This window comes from Zalophus californianus, chromosome 6, assembly GCF_009762305.2.
Source record: "Zalophus californianus isolate mZalCal1 chromosome 6, mZalCal1.pri.v2, whole genome shotgun sequence".
Classification (NCBI taxonomy): domain Eukaryota; kingdom Metazoa; phylum Chordata; class Mammalia; order Carnivora; family Otariidae; genus Zalophus; species Zalophus californianus.
In genome coordinates this window covers 13499413-13515564 of record NC_045600.1, presented here as the reverse complement: position 1 = coordinate 13515564, position 16152 = coordinate 13499413, and positions in this window count along the sequence as shown.

Here is a 16152-nt window from a genome sequence, read left to right as displayed (position 1 = left end):
CCTTACTCGGTCTCCTGGAAGTATTCAGTTCTGTGGGCCACAGCCTCCCTACAATTGTGTCTGCCATTTTGTCCCTACTTCTCTGGGCACGGGGCCCCCTCAAGGCTCTCTTCCTCACCCATCATGTACACATTCTCCAGGGTTTGCTCACAGGTAGCCACCTGGCTTTCACTTCTGCTCCGTGGCATCCTGGAGCCCCATTGATGGCATTCATTTGTCCTGCTGGTTGTGGAAAAAAGAGGTAGGTTTCAACCTGTGTAGGGGATGCTTTCTTTGCAGACATTGCCTCCCTGTAATACTGAAAATACTTGGGTAGGAGAAGTGTAGTGGGTGAGGCTACATCCACAAGTTAATCCAAACCTGTAACAACTCTCTAGGGTTATCTAATTCGCATAAGCAATGACAGAAGCATATTTTGGTTAGTGGAGTCATAAGTGAAGTATCGAGACCCCTTGTGTGATTAAGGATGAATATTGACCGGCCCTTATGATCAGGAAACCTCTGGACCTCTGGTTTGACCATGGGGCTTGCCTACCCTGCCATAAGGATGCTATTGTTCGAGGCGTTTGTGAATGGGGTAGATTTGTGTTCCTGAAACAGGCAAACACCTTTCCTAAAATTCCAACCTTTTGTGAGACGATCTGGGCAGTTTACTAATAAATGCCTGCATGTTTGGCAGAATTTGGAGTGAGGCTTGCTCTCATGATCACATACCACCTGGTAGGGGTTGTATGGATGGGGTCATGGAGCTCCTCCCTGCCCCCAAACATCACAAGCTGCCCAGAGTCATCAAAAGAGCCTGACATTCAATGAATACAAGATTAGCTTTTGGTATACAACACTCCTTTTGGAAACGATAGCATCCCAGGTCAAAAAAAAAAAAAAATGTCCTACTTGTGGATTTCTTTGATATTTTTAAAAATAAATGTTCTGCTTTGGAATAATTTTAGGTTTATAGAAAAGTTACCCAGATAGGACAATGTTCCCATATACCCCTCAGCCAGCTTCCCTGAATAGTAACATCTTACCCAACCCTGGTGCAATTATCAAAACTAAGAAATTACCATTGGTATTTTACAGTTAACTCTTTTACATGGGTTTCACTAGTTTCACGAGGTTTTCGACTGATGTCCTTTCTCTGGTCCATAATGCAAGTCCTTGAAACCACACTGTATGTAGTCATCATGTCTCCCTCGTCTGCTCTGATCTATGATGGTTTCTCAGTCTTTCCTTGCTTTTCATGTCCTTGACTGTTTTTGAAGAAGTCAGGTATTTTGCAGAAGGTCCCTCAGTTTGAGTTTTTTGTTGTTGTCTTACAATTAGACCAAAATTAGACTGAAGTTGTGGGTTTAGGGGAAGAGCCAATGTCTGGGGTGTCCCCACAACACCCACTGAAACCCCTCCACCGAGCAGGCGGGCCCCCAGAGTGCTCTGCAGGAGCCGTAGGCTGGAAAGGAAGCCTGAGGGATTAGGAGACGGTGCCCAGGAATTACATGTCGGGATGTCACCCTGAAAAGCTGTGTCTATTTTGTAGCTAGTGGCAGTCCCAGGGCTAGAGGAAGGAAATGATAGTTGTTGAAGGAGATAAATATATCCTAGGCTGAGGGGGGGACATGGCCAGCTGTGCATGGGAAACCCCAGCCCCTGTATACATATAGTAAATAGATGGGCCAAACATTCTGGTTAGAGACTTCCACCAACTCAGATTTTCCAAAACAAAGTTTTATCTTTTGTCTAAAAAAAGGAAGGAAAGAAGGGAGGGAGAGAGAAAGAGGGAGGAAGGGAGGAAGGGAGGGAGGGAAGAAAGGATAGAAATCACCCTGGATTGTATTTGACTTTATACCAATGCAGTCATAAAATATAATTTCTGAGATGTTTTATAGAGGAAAGAGATCCCGAAAGTCACACCACAGCCCTGCTCCAAGTGCAGGCAAGTGAAATTCCACTCTTAGTTATCTCTGGATTGAATGCAGGTCCCTGAGGACCAGGATTCCAGGGACTTTAACTTGAGGGTGAATGTTTATCAGCTGGTGTTCCTAATAAGAGGGGAAAGATACAGCCAGAGAGGCTGAGGTGCCCACAGGGGTGGGGACAGAAGTGGTCAAAGGCAGAGTCCACAATATTGCTAAGGGCTGGACTTGACCTTGAGCACGCTTTTCCATTAGTTCCACTGGGACCGACTCCTCATTCCACACGAACTGGATTAGTAGGAATTGGCAGAAATAAGTGGACAAATGGACTAACAGGTGAAGTTAGTTTAAAATCAGAAGTGAAATGAAATGCACAGAGCCCCAGTCTCTGAAGGAAGAGGCAAGATTATTGTTAATGGAGCACTGCCAGACAAGCCCTGCCTTTGGGGAGCCCACTGCCTAGAGAGAAAGACACAGAAGTAAACAAATAACCACAAACTAATATCATATTAAAGGAACAGTGGGAGTACAGAAGTAGAAACACCATGCCTCAGAGAGTCAAGTTCAACTTCACAAAGAGGTTACATTTAGACTGGGTCTTGATGGATATGTAGGAGTTTGCTGATGATGGATCAATGTGAGATGGTGAAAGAACATGGGTGTTGAAGCCAAGCAGACCAAGGCTACAATCCCAGCTCCACTGTTTACCATTTGTGTGACCAGAGACAAATTATTCAGCCTCTGAGACCCAGCAACCCCACCTATAAGATACCTAACATGAGGTGTCCTTGGGAGGGTTAGAAACAATAATGTACATACAGTATCTAGGTGCTGCCTGGCACCCAGTAGGCTTTTCGTAGCTAGCAGTCATGAGAGGAGAAGGTGCATTAGAAGTTGAGGGTATGTATAAAGGCGTGTTGGCGGGATGAGTCACACAAAGTTTGGAGAGAGGATGTGTTGGAAGGCTTTTGGGGTCCAGAGAACCTGGGTTTGAATTTCTTCCCATCCTTGACTTGCCAACAGTGTGGCCCTGGGCTAGTTATTCAACTTCTCTGCAACTGTGAAATGGGGATGACAACAGCACAGCCTCAAAGGGCTTTCATGATGGTACAATGAGCTAATGCATGTGAAATGTCCAGCACAGCATGAGCCATCAGTAAGTGGTGGCTATTATTTCTATTGTCATCATCCTTGTTCTTTTCTTTTTTTTTTAAAAGATTTTATTAATTTATTTGAGAGAGAGAGAATAAGAGAGAGAGCACAAGAGGGGGAGGTCAGAGGGAGAAGCAGACTCCCTGCTGAACAGGGAGCCCAATGTAGGACTCGATCCTGGGACTCCAGGATCATGACCTGAGCTGAAGGCAGCCACTGAACCAACTGAGCCACCCAGGCGCCCCATCCTTGTTCTTTTCTTTCTGTCATTACTGGGAAGAGGAAATGAGGGAATGGAGCTAAGAAACAACAGATCACATCTGGCCCTCCACATACCCTGATGGTATTTATTGGTGGGTTTATCTCTCTCTTGTATCTCCCCACCAGAATGTGAGCTCCAGTGAAGGTGGGCTCTTTGTCTTGTTCACTGCAATGAGGCTAGTATCTACCAGAGCACCTAACACATAGGATATTCTCCATAAACAGACATAGGATGAATGGGTGCATGGATCGGTGGATGGATGGATGGGTGGGTGGATGGATGGATGGATGGATGGATGGATGGACGGACGGATGGACAGACGGATGGATGGATGGATGGATGGATGGTTGGGTGGATGGATGGATGGATGGATGGATGGATGGAGGATGGATGGGTGGTTGGATGGATGGATGGATGGTTTGGGAAAAGCACAGGCCCATTGCAGGGAAGACTCAGAGCAGGGCTATGACTACAGCTCCATTCCAGATGCTGTTAAAGCTCCAGAGTACCGCTGTGTGCCAAAGCTCCAGGTGACCATAGCATCATTTGCACAGCTAGATTTGTAAAGGAGAAAGTCCTTGGGGGTGTGTATCAGTTTGCTTTGGCTATCATAATACTGCCTAACAAACACCCTCAAAACTTCAGTGGCATCCAGTGAGGAGCACCGATTTCCCTCAGGTGTGCACGGCTGGCGATTGGCTGAGCCAGGCTGTGCTCCCTGGAGGCGGCTCCACGCCAGGAGTCTCATCCACCACCAGGAATCGGCAAGCTGCCCGGGAACACTCTTCTCATGCTGATGGCAGAGGCACCAGAGGGCAGGTAGAAATGCAAAAGACTAAGCACTTCATCACCTCCATCTCATTCTACTGACCGGCAAGTCACCTGGCCAACCCCAAGGGAGGAGCACGCACCAGCCATGGAAGTGAGAACTGCAAAGTCACGTGGCACAGGGTAGGGGTTGGGGGAGCCATTCCCTCACTCTCTTTTCTTGTAGTTGGCAGCACTGAGGAACATAGATGAGGCAGCAGGAAAATCTCAAGTTCTCTCCAGAAGACAACAGAATTGTTTGTCGCCCACCTCCCTCTCATTACGATGAACTGGTGTCACTTTGACTAAACACACTTCAGTGTGTCGTGGAAGGATATTAGCTGTATTTTTTCTTTACCTCATTGTCTCTAAGAATATGAACAATAATATAATTTACAGTTGTCTGGATCTTGAAAGATTTCAAAGCATTCATTATCTTCCCAATCTTCACATCAACACTGTGAAGTGTGCAGAGGAGGGAGAGAGCCCACGATAATGTATAATTAATAGCAACAGCAACTGTTAACAGCAACTAGCACTTCTTTAGCTTTTGTTGCATCCCGGGAGCTGATTTACACAACTGACTCATTTAATCAAGACTAATGGCTCATCACAGGGGCTCTGGAATCAGAATCTGCTTTGGAATCCCAGGGTTTCTGTTTCCCAGCTGTGTGGCCTTGGGCAACTTACTTAACCTCTCTGTGTTAGTTTCCTAGAGCTTCCATAACAAATTACCACAAATTGGGTGGCTTAAAATAACCAAAATTTAGCCTCCAGAACTATGAGGCTAGAAAGCCTCTATAAGGACACCGGTCGTACTGGAGTAAAGGCCAACCCCACTCCAATATTAACTCCAGTGTTCACCCACCCAACTCAACTAATGACATCTGCAATGACCCTATTTCCAAATAACCAAATGAGGTCACATTCTGAAGTTCCAGGAAGGACATGAATGGGAGATGGTGGCGGGCAGAAGACACACTATCCAAGCCAGCACACTCTCTAAGCCTTGTTTTTTCTTGTCCATCTATAAAATGGTGCTGTTGGTGGGTTCTCTGTTAGGATACGGCAGGAAAGCTCTTGGCACATTGAAAGTGTGCCCTATCCTGTGTCCTATCCTGTGCCCTCATTTCCTCTTCCCAGGATACGGCAGGAAAGCTCTTGGCCTGGCACATTGAAAGTACTCACCAAACAGAAGCTTTCATGTCACTGTCACCATCACCCCCACTTTACAGTGAGGGAAACGAGGTCCAGATAGGCAAAATTGGTTGTCATCCCATAAATGGCAGAGCCAGGTTCTCTAATTCCTTAGCCAGTGTGCCATGCCTACAGTAGATGCTCCATAAATGCTCCATAACAACAGCCTGAAATCCAGTGGGCATATATCAAGCCATGGAGCTCTGTGATCTCTCCAGGCTGGAAGAAGGAACCTGGAGGGTCCGGAGCCCGAACCCCCCTGCCTTTCAGGGTTTTCTCCAGCTCCAGCCTGCAAGCTGGCTCCCTGCCTCTCTGCTCTCTTTGAAATCAGCTCCTCATTCTACTGCTCTCTGCCCCGTGCATAGAGCCAACACACCTGAGTAAGGAGGTTCACCATTAATATGGCAGATTGGATTCCATAAATCAGTCAATCCACTGCTGGCAGCCGTTCGGCTGGAATTTTTCCAGCAGCTGGTTTTTCAGCTGTTCAAATGCCACGGGGACTCCCGCCTTCCCAGGGACTCTGCTCTGTCAAGAAGGCTTTGCTGAGACAGAGGAAGCCAAGTTTTGACATTTAGCGAATGTTCGTGTTAACAAAGTGTACCTAGTCTTACCTCCTCGAGGGCTTCCCCGGGCTCACGGCTGATTTCTCCTGGGAGTTGGGGGAAGCCTATGGGAATGAAATGAGCATGCATTGGCAGGTGCCTCTGCCGCCAAGACGCGGGCAAGTTCAGGCAGAGCCAGGCCCAGGCAGACTGCGTTGGAGACAGAGGTCAGTTCAGACGTTGGACTGCTTGGCTTCTGTCCCAGGACCCTCTGTGTCCCCCAAGGTCTCAGTTCCATTCTCTGGGGAGTTTCTTGCATTTCCCCCATACACAAACCAATGAGTCAGGCACAGGTGGCAGGGCACAGACAAAAAACAGTTATGGTCCTTAGTCCCAGAGCTTCCAGGTTCCGAAAAGAGATGAGACATGCACAACCTCCCTAATTAAGTCAACAAATGAAAGAGTTCTAAGAAAGGAGGCCACTAGCAGAACTTTGGAGGGGGGGGGAACAGTGTCAGGAAAAGCTTTATTGACAGGTGGCATCTAGGTGGGTCTTGAAGGTTGAACAGGAGTTCAACAGCTAGTGACAGACTTAGAAGTATGAGTAAAGGCAGGAAGGTGGGAAGCCCAGGGCATGTACAAGAAACAAGAACTGGTCCCATTTGGCTGAAAAGCAGGAAATTAGGAGAGAAGCAACTAGAGAGGTGATAAATCATCATCATCATCATCCCTCTGAGGAGTCAATCCATAAACCTACAAGCCCTAGAAAATGTCTACGAGCTCATCAGAGTCCTGATTTTGCAGTGTGAGGGATAATTCAGAAGCCATAGTAATTGTTTAGCAAGGTCCCACCAAGGCCGTGGCTAGAACACACCTGCACCCACAGGGGTGAAGCACCCAGCAGCCTAGCCCCCAGAAAGGGCTTTCCATCCACCCAGCTCCATTCCATCTCCATGACACCTGAGAATGCAAGGATTATAAACCCACTTTACAGATGGGAAAGGTGAGGCCCAGAGTTTCATGGTGGAGAATGACATGCTTAGGGTCTCCCGGTGGTAACTAAAGAGAGGCAGATTTTTCACAATCACCTGACAGTCATTTCAGAGTTTTCTGTCATAATTTGGTGCGTGTTTTCCTCGAGGTGCTGGAGGTAACGAGGTTAGGGGAGGAACGAGCACATGAGCCAGTGATTGGAGCAGGCTGGTACTTGTAATTACTGAGGGAATGGGAAGAAGGGGCTCCTGATGCTGCTCCAGGAGTGAAGCCTGACCAGAGTCTGGAAGAATTTCATCGGGAGTGGGAAGATGAAGAGAGCCTGAACTCCAGGTAGCGGGAACAGCCTGTGCAAAGGCACAGAGGAATGAAATGCAAACTAAGTAGATTGTACGTTCCATCAGAACAGGAGCTTTGTCTACCCAGCAATATGCCCAGTGCCTGGCCCATGGTCATTGTTCAGTGGATATTGAATGAATGAGTGAGTGAATGAACAACTAGTTTATTACAATTCAGGTTGAGTTCAAACTGGAAATGGTTTTAATTTTCTCTAACCTGGGGATGTCTGGGTGGCTCAGCCAGTTAAGCATCTGACTCTTGATTTCAGCTCAGGTCCTGATCTGAGTGTTGTGGGATTGAGCCCCCCACCCCCATTGGCACTCAGCTTCTCTCTCTCTCTCTCCCCCTCTGCCCCTCCCCACCCAATAAATAAATAAATAAATAAATAAATAAATAAATAAATAAGTTAATCTTTAAAAAATTTTTTTCTCCAAACTGTGCTTTCACCCATGCCTTGAAAAATCCTCCTTCCCACCCCTGGATATCTTGAGCAGATCCCAGCACTTTTGGTCATTTCTAATATTAAGAACAGTCACATTTTCAGAAGACTCACTCCGATTAAAGTCTACTCCAGTCTAAAGCATCTCTCATCCCCCAACTCAGACCCAATTCATAGCTCAAGACACCGCCCCACACAAACACACAGCAGTGGTAAGGGGCGGGCCTCTCCTTTCCCGCCCTTCCAGAACCCTCCCCACCCTGTGGCTCTGACAGCACCTGGCAGGAGGAATTAGAGATGCTGCAAAAGTCTGTTATTGAATCTGAGCTCCTCAAGGGAGTGTGTTGCATTTTATTCTTTTTATTGAGATAAAAGTTGACATATAACATTGTATTAGTTTCAGGTGTAGAACATAATGATTCTCTACCTGTATATATTGTGAGGCGATCACCACTGTAAAGACAAAATTATTTTCCTGTGGTGAGAACTTTTAGGATCTACTCTCTTAGCAACTTTCAAATATGCAATACAGTATTATTAACTACAGTCGCCATGCTGTGCATTACCTCCTTAGGACTTTCTTATTTTATAACTGAAGTTTGTACCTTGTGACCACCTTCACTCATTCCACAGCCCCCGTTCCCCACCTCCTGCCTGTGGCAACCCCCAATCTGTTCTCTGGATATCTAGGTTCAGGTGGTTTAGCTTTTTTTAAGAATCCACATATAAGTGAGATCAAATTGTACTTATCTTTTTCTGTCTATTTCACTCAGCATAATACTCTCAAAGTCCATCCATGTTATCCCAAATGGCAAGATTTCCTTCTTTTTTATGGCTGAATAATATTCCTCTGTGTGTGTGTGTGTGTGTGTGTGTGTGTGTGTGTGTGTGTGTGTACACATTGTACTATAAACACATCTTCTTTATCCCCTCATCCATCAATGGACATTTAGGTTGCTTCCATGTCTTGGCTATTGTAAATAATGCTGCAGTGAAGATGGGGGTACAGATATCTTTTCAAGTTAGTGTTTTCATTTCCTTCAGACAAATACCCAGAAGTGGAATTGCCAGATCACGGGGTAGCTCTATTTTAACATTTTTGAGGAACCTCTGTACTATTCTCCACAGTGGCTGCATGAATTTGCATTCCCACCAGCAGTGCACAAAGCTTCCCTTTTCACATTCTCCCCAGCAGTTGTCATCTGTCATCTTTTTGATACTGGCCCTTCTGCCAGATGCATGATGATATCTCATTGTGGTTTTGATGTGCATTTCATCACCCCTGAAGACGAGTGATGTTGAACACCTGCTCATGCACCTATTGGTCATCTGTACATCTTTTCTGGAAAAATGTCTATTCAGATAATTTGCCCATTCTTCATCGCCTTGCTTGTTTTTGATATTGAGTTGTATAAGTTCTATATACATTTTAGATATTAACCTTTTATCAGAGGTTGTTTGTAAATATTTTCTCCCATTCAGTAGGCCGCCTTTTCATCTTGTTGATGGTTTTCTTCACTGTGCAGAAACTTTCGGTTTATGTCCTTTTGCCTGCTTAGTTTTGCTTTTGTGGCCTTTGTTTTTGGTGTCAAATCCAAATAATCATTACCAAGACTAATGCCAAAGAACATACCGTCTATCATTTCTTCTAGAAGTTTTAGGCTTCAGGTCTTGTATTCAAATCTTTTTTTTTTTTTTGCATTCAAATCTTTGAGTACATTGTTGTGTATGGCATGAGGTAAGTGTTCCAGTTTCCTTCTTTTGCATGTGTCTGTCCAGTTTTCCCAGCACCATTTATTTAAGAGACTGTCCTTTGCTCATTGTGTATTCCTGACTGCTTTGATGAAGCTAAATTAATTGACCATATATGCATGGGTTTATTTCTGGACTTTCTATTCTCTTCTGTTGACCTACATGTCTGCTTTTATGCTGATACCATACTGTTTTGAATACTATTGCTTTGTAATATATTTTGAAATCAGGAAGAGTGATACCTCCAGCTTTGTTCCTCTTTCTCGTGATTGCTTTGGCTATTTGGTATCTTTTGTGGTTCCAGAGTACATTGCATTTTGGAAGGGCCATTCTTCTTAAAGCTGGATGGTTTCGTGTATCACAAGAGGTCCAGCATCCCAACCCACTAAATGCCAGGACAGCCTCCCTCCCCCACCATCATTGTGACAAAAACACCCCCCACACTTACAAATGCTCCCCTAGGGAGTGATATTATCTCATTTTGAGAACTGAGTCTTAGCTAGGGCTATTTGTTATTCTCTTTTGGCTGATGTCCCCAGGTCAACATGCCAGCTCTTCTATGAAGCACAGCAGGGTTCTGCCAAGACTCCTCGCAGATACCTCCACGGTGCCCTGCCCCCTGACTTTGGCTTTGCATTCTCCAGCTGACCTCTCGTGACCCCCAGCTCCTGCCCCTGGGAGGCTGCCACAAAGACTCTCTCTCCCTGCCAGGGTTTCCTCATGCTTGCAGATAGCATCTTGGTCCGGATGCACTAAAGGTTCAAGCCAGCTACTTTCTGTGGCATCCTCTTGTTCCATGATAAGCAACAGACATACAGGCTGTCTGCGACTGTCCTCTCATTCCAACTGCCACCGCAAGCTGCCCCAGGCATGCTTCCAAGTGGGTCCCCCAACTCCAGGCACACATGTAAGTTCCCACCAAAATTACTCCCTCCCAGGCTGCAACCTGGTGCCCAGACACGTCTGCAACTTAGCACACCTGCAGCCAGGGAGCAAGACATCAGTCCCTGTTGTTATAGGAACCCTCCCCCATCTTTAACTACTTGGGTTTTGCTCACGTGGCTTGAGTGGGGGAAGGGAAAATCTGGAGTGCTTTCTGCTTCCATGTGTGCCCTCCTCTCTCCAATGTCTAGTCTTCTGCAAGGGGGCCATTATGGCTGCTGGTGGGAGTGGATAGGATTCAGCCCTGCAGGGTCTATCTCTCCCAGCAGGTGGAAGAATGTGTCTATTCTCCATTTTAGGGTTTCTCCTAACTTCTGAAACAACCACCACATGCCTTTTTCTGCTTCCCTTTACAAATGAATGAATAAACACAGTTCTTTGGGAAACTGTAAGTAGATCTCTGAGCCCAGAAGTCAGGGTGTATGTAGAGTAGATGAGAGTAAATGAGTCAGCTAGAATCCTGGATATATATAGTAAGTGATTTTTATGCACTAAACTCTACAGGATGGGCTTCCAATGCATCATCTCACTTACAACCTAATTTTATGGAGAAGGAAATTGAGACACAAAGAGATCAGGTGACTTGCCCAAGGTCACCCAGCTGAGAGGTCGAGAGGCTGGGCTATGAACCAAGGTGGTCTCAGGAATGCCATGTTCTGAACCCCTGCTCTGATTACATGAAGCTCCTGGCAGATCCATCCTGCCAGCAACCTGGACCACAAAGCCCTGAGTAGGGGCTCAGAGGGGTCCTCATTATGCCAGTGATTGATATCCCAGCATCCACCAGTCCCAGGCTATGGGAAGTCACGCTACCATTTTCCTAATGAGTTCGGCCCTTATAAAACCAGTCCCCACCCAGTCACCATCCTTCTGTAGCCTCTTCCCAGTATGTCAAGTCAATAAGTCTATCCTCAGTCTCTTGCTGATGTGTGATTGTCAGATGCTGCCATCCAGATGCACAAGGAGAACCGCAAATGGTGCCAACAATGCAGGACTTTGTTAAGTCTATGACAGGGGTGATAGAGGGTTACTCACGCCTGAAGCAAATGCCTGGCCCCAGAGGATGTGGTGAGGGCAGACCAGCTAACACCCCCGGGCGAGGGCTTTGACAAGAATGGCCTGATTGTGCCATGAAAACCAACCTGGAAGTGAAAGATTTAGGATCAAACTCTCATGTAGCCCCTCACAGTAATCACCCTACAATCAGCATCAGATTCATGCTTTGTTCACTTGTAAAATGGATGCAGAATGCTTTTATACCCTAAATTTCTTTATTTGTTGTTTTTATAGTTATTCATTCTATTTTTATAAAGATTATATATATATATATATATATTTCTTTAGAGAGAGAGAGAGAGAGTGAGGGAGTGGAGGGGCCGAGAGAGAGGGAGAGAATCCTGAAGCAGACTCCCCGCTGAGCACGGAGCCCAACGCAGGGGGCTCCATCTCACCACCCTGAGAGCACGACCTGAGCCGAAGTCAAGAGTCGGACGCTCAACTGACTGAGCCACCCAGGCACCCTTATTCCTTCTATTTTTAAAAAATTGATTTTCATCCATATCTCTTCTCTCTTTCTACTTTCTATTCCATTTCAGCCCCTGCTTTTGGAGACTGGTCAGACTGGGGAGGGAGAGAGAAGACAGGCCAGGGAGGGAGAAGTCGATGGAAAATGGAAAGAAGGAGGGGGGAACAAAGGATGTGTGGCATACATCCACAGTGCCACCGCCCGCAGTGACACCGGGAGTGGCAGCTGGTGAGGGCCTGCCCGAGCTTGGTGGGCGGGACACAGACATGAGGGGTCTGGGGAGGCCTCAGCCATGCCTCCTCCACAGACATTTACCGAGTGCCTCCTGCATGCTGGAAGCGGTGCTGGGCCACAGAGGCGGGAAAGCCCCGTAGCTCACGATCTGTGAGGAGAAAGAGGTGCATGAACAGAGAATTCTATATAAAGTGTGATGTGCTGTGTTTTGTCTTTGAGAAAAGCAAATAGTGAGTCTCTAGGGAATGACGTTGTTATAGGTTGAACTGTGTTCCCTTCCCAAAAAAGATGTTTAAGTCTTAACTCCCGATACCTCTGGATGTGGCCTTATTTGGAAATAGAGTCATTGCAGATATAATTAAGTTAAGGCGAGGCCATGCTGGACAAGGGTGGGCCTCTACCCCACTACAACTGGTGTCCTTCCAACAAGATGGCCATGGGAAGACGGAGACAGAAGCTGTGCAGCCTCAAGCCAGGGGACACTGGAGCCCAAGGGAGGGACATAGAACAGCTTCTCCCACAGCCTCCCAGAGAGCGAGGCCCCTCCAATGCCTTGATTTTGGACTTCTCACCTTCAGAATCGTGAGACAGGACATTTCTGGCATTTTAAGGCACCCAGTTGGTGGTACCTGGTTACCACAGTAGTCCTAGAAAACTAATGTATACACTGAGTGGAAAACAAAAAAATCCCCAAGGGTAACAATCTGTATGATTCTATTTGTTAAGCGTGCTTGAAACGACAAAATTATGGAAATCAGAACAGATTCGTGGTTGCTAGGGCTTGGGGGTGGGGAGGAAAATGAGTATGCCTGTGAATGGGACCCAGCCGTTGCCTTCACCACCTCCATTTTGACCTCAGTCTGTACTTTCTGACTGATTACGTTCTTCTCCCCAACTCATCTCTTAACTCGGGGCCAGGCGGGCAAAGCCTCCCGTGGTGGGAACCGAAACTGCTCCCTCCTACCTGGGCACCAGCAGGACCCCGTGTGATTGACCCCAAGACAATGACCGACCCGACCTCTGCTGTCCAGCTGCCTGCACCCACTGACCTTCGTCCCACCGTTTTCTTAGAGAACCCTACAAGTATTTTCAGCACGTTGGAGACAGCCTTTGGGACACTAGTCTGCCGTTCTTCCCTGTGCCAGCCTCACCGAAATAAATCCCTTTCTCATTTCACCACTGCTCTCTCTCTGCTTCTGGATTTACTAGGACAAGTGGCTGAACCTGGTCCCCTTGGTGCCCCCCAGAGCCAGGTGCTCTTGGTCTTTGGTAAATCACCCCCAGTTTGCTGGTGAGAAATTGGCGCTCAGAGACATAAAGACCGCACAGCTGATGGGCCGTCGGGTCTAACTTAGACATTCTGGCTCCCAACCTGTATTTTTTTTTTGCCTTTTTGTCTCTAGAAAATCCAGAGAGTTTTTGGATTGGGATGCACCCTAAGTTCATACTCTACAACTTCCCATCCAGTTGTTCTGTGCCTCTGCTTAGCTGCTGGGGACCCCACGACCTTTGCTTGGGAACATCTCTGCCTGGCTCCCTCCTCCTTTCAGATTTCATCTTCAACACTGTGGGGATCCACTCAGAACCCCAGAGTTGGTATGAAGATTACTTTAAGCTGAAAATATTTGAAACTCAACAGATGCAGAAAGAAACCTTCTCAGAGCCTCCCTTATCTAACAGGGGCAACTTCTGGGAAACGAGGCTTCTATGAATTCCCTCTTTGGGACAAGTCTACTTCCAGGAGAGAGACCAAAGGTAAACCTACAATAAATCTCCTCTCTGGGGGAGTTTCATGGCCCTGAAGAAGATAGAAAGGCTACGCATACCCATATAGACAAACATCATCACAAATTTCCTATTTCCCGTTTGTTTTCCTAAAAATCCATTTGTCTTTCCTAAAGAAACCTATTTGCTCTTCCCATAGAAGGCTCTCCCCCCACTTTCTCCTACTAAGCTTAAGTATATAAGCCTCTAACTTTATCCATGTATTGACTACATGGATACCTACTTCATCTGTTAGCTCCTTTTGTTATGCATACAAATAAGCCTTTTTTTCTCCTGTTAACGTCTCTTGTCAGTTTAATTTGCATGTCCCCATTGACTGAATCTAAGAGGGTAGAGGCAAAGTTCTTCCTCTCCCACAACAGCATCCACCCCAGGACCTCTTGTCCCTGACCCTCACATCTGCTCTCTACCCTGGCCATATCTCCTCACCCTACTCTCTGAGCACTTACCCACAAGAGTTAGATGATTATTACTGGGGACAAAGTTTTATAATGCCCAGACACTGTCTTTTGGATGCCACATCTCCTGCTCACTCCCCATATCCCTGTATCACTGTGTCCCTGCCCCAGGCACCTGGTGGGGTCTCCTTGTTTACTGATTGAAGGAATGGGGTGTCCTGCTCAGCTGTTCTTCACTGTGTCTGGCCATGTGCAGAGACATTTAAACTGAAATCACCTCCACTCCCCTCCAGGGTTTTCAGTAGGGAGTCTGGGATTCTCTTTCTCCCTCGCCCTCTGCTGCTTCCCCTGCTCACACTCTCTCTCTCTTTCTGAAATAAATAAACAAATCTTTTGAAAAGAATTGTTCTACCACTTAGATAGATAAAAACCCCAGCTAATGGTTTGGTGTGTTTCCTTAACCTTTTTTTTCCCTTACGTATAATAAGCCTGTTAGCAAAATTGGGACCGTACTATATATTTAGTGTTATATTTTCCCTTTTTACTTAAAATAGTATCACCATCATTTATCATGAATATGTTTCTCATATCATTAACTACTCCTTGAAAGAAATGAATTTTAACAATCCATAATATTCTATTACATGGGTTTATTTCCTTCATTCAATAAATATTTATTGAACATCTACAATGTGCCGAGCAATATTTTAGGCACTGGGGAACAAGTCAGAGGAGGTCCAGGTCCCCAGCCTCATGGAGCTGAACTCTGGGAGGGAAAGAGACAGGCAATAATGTGATATTTTGATTGTTGGATATGCTATAATGTATACAAGCCTGTATTTTTTGACATTTATGCTGCGTTCACATTTGAGAGCAGGGGCTTTGTGGCAGAAAGATCTGAGCTTTCCCACATATTATGTGCCTTTGGTAAGTTACTCAACCTCTTTTTGCCTCAGTTTCCTTATCTGTAAAATGAGTATAAAAGTAGCATTTCCCTCGCTGATGTAAGTGAGATAATGCAGGCCAAGCACCCAGCACATGGTAATCACTTAACACAAGTCAGCTGTCATTATTATCACAACAAATAAACAGAAATCCACCTGCCCGCGCTTAGTAATTTTTGCAAAATAAACTCCTAGCATTAGAATGAGGTGGGTCAAGGTTCACATTTGTAAAACACTGACATATATTCAAAATGCCTCGGAGGAAGACTCGACTCCCATCTAGAGTCCCAGGGCATTGGTGGAACGTGCCCAGGAAATCTCCTTAAGGACCATATCCACCGGCCTTTCGGTTCCCTGTCCCGATGCTTCTATGTTGCCCTATGCACCTGACACCACTGACGTCCTTGAGAATTCTCTCCCCATTGCTTCCTTGACCCCTACACGGCCAGGACTTCCATCGCATCGTCCCTCTGCCCCCCACCCCCACCCCATGCCCCTGACTCCTGATGAGTCTGCCCTGGGCCGACAGGACTGGCCCCTTCCTCCACGTCCCCCGCCTTGGAGAGCCCCGTGGCTGTGGCCAGCACCTCTGTGCAGACCGTGTCCATAGCCACTTATCTACCTTCTGTTCTATATTGTGTCTTACCTCGAGTTCGTTAAACTTCTTGATCTGTGAGTGAATGTTTTTTCACCTACCTTGAGGTGTTCTCAGCAGTTCATTTTTCACAATTTTTTTTTTTTTTTTTTTTTGCCTTTTGTATTCCCCTTTCTTCTGGGGCTGCATTTACGTGTATGTTATAACACTAGGTACGGTCCCAGACCTCTGAGGCTCTGTTCATTTTTTTTTTTTTTTCACTTTCTCCTGTCCTTTGAGTCGTTAATTTCTATTCATCTTTCTTTAAATAACACTGAACCCACCTAGTGAGGT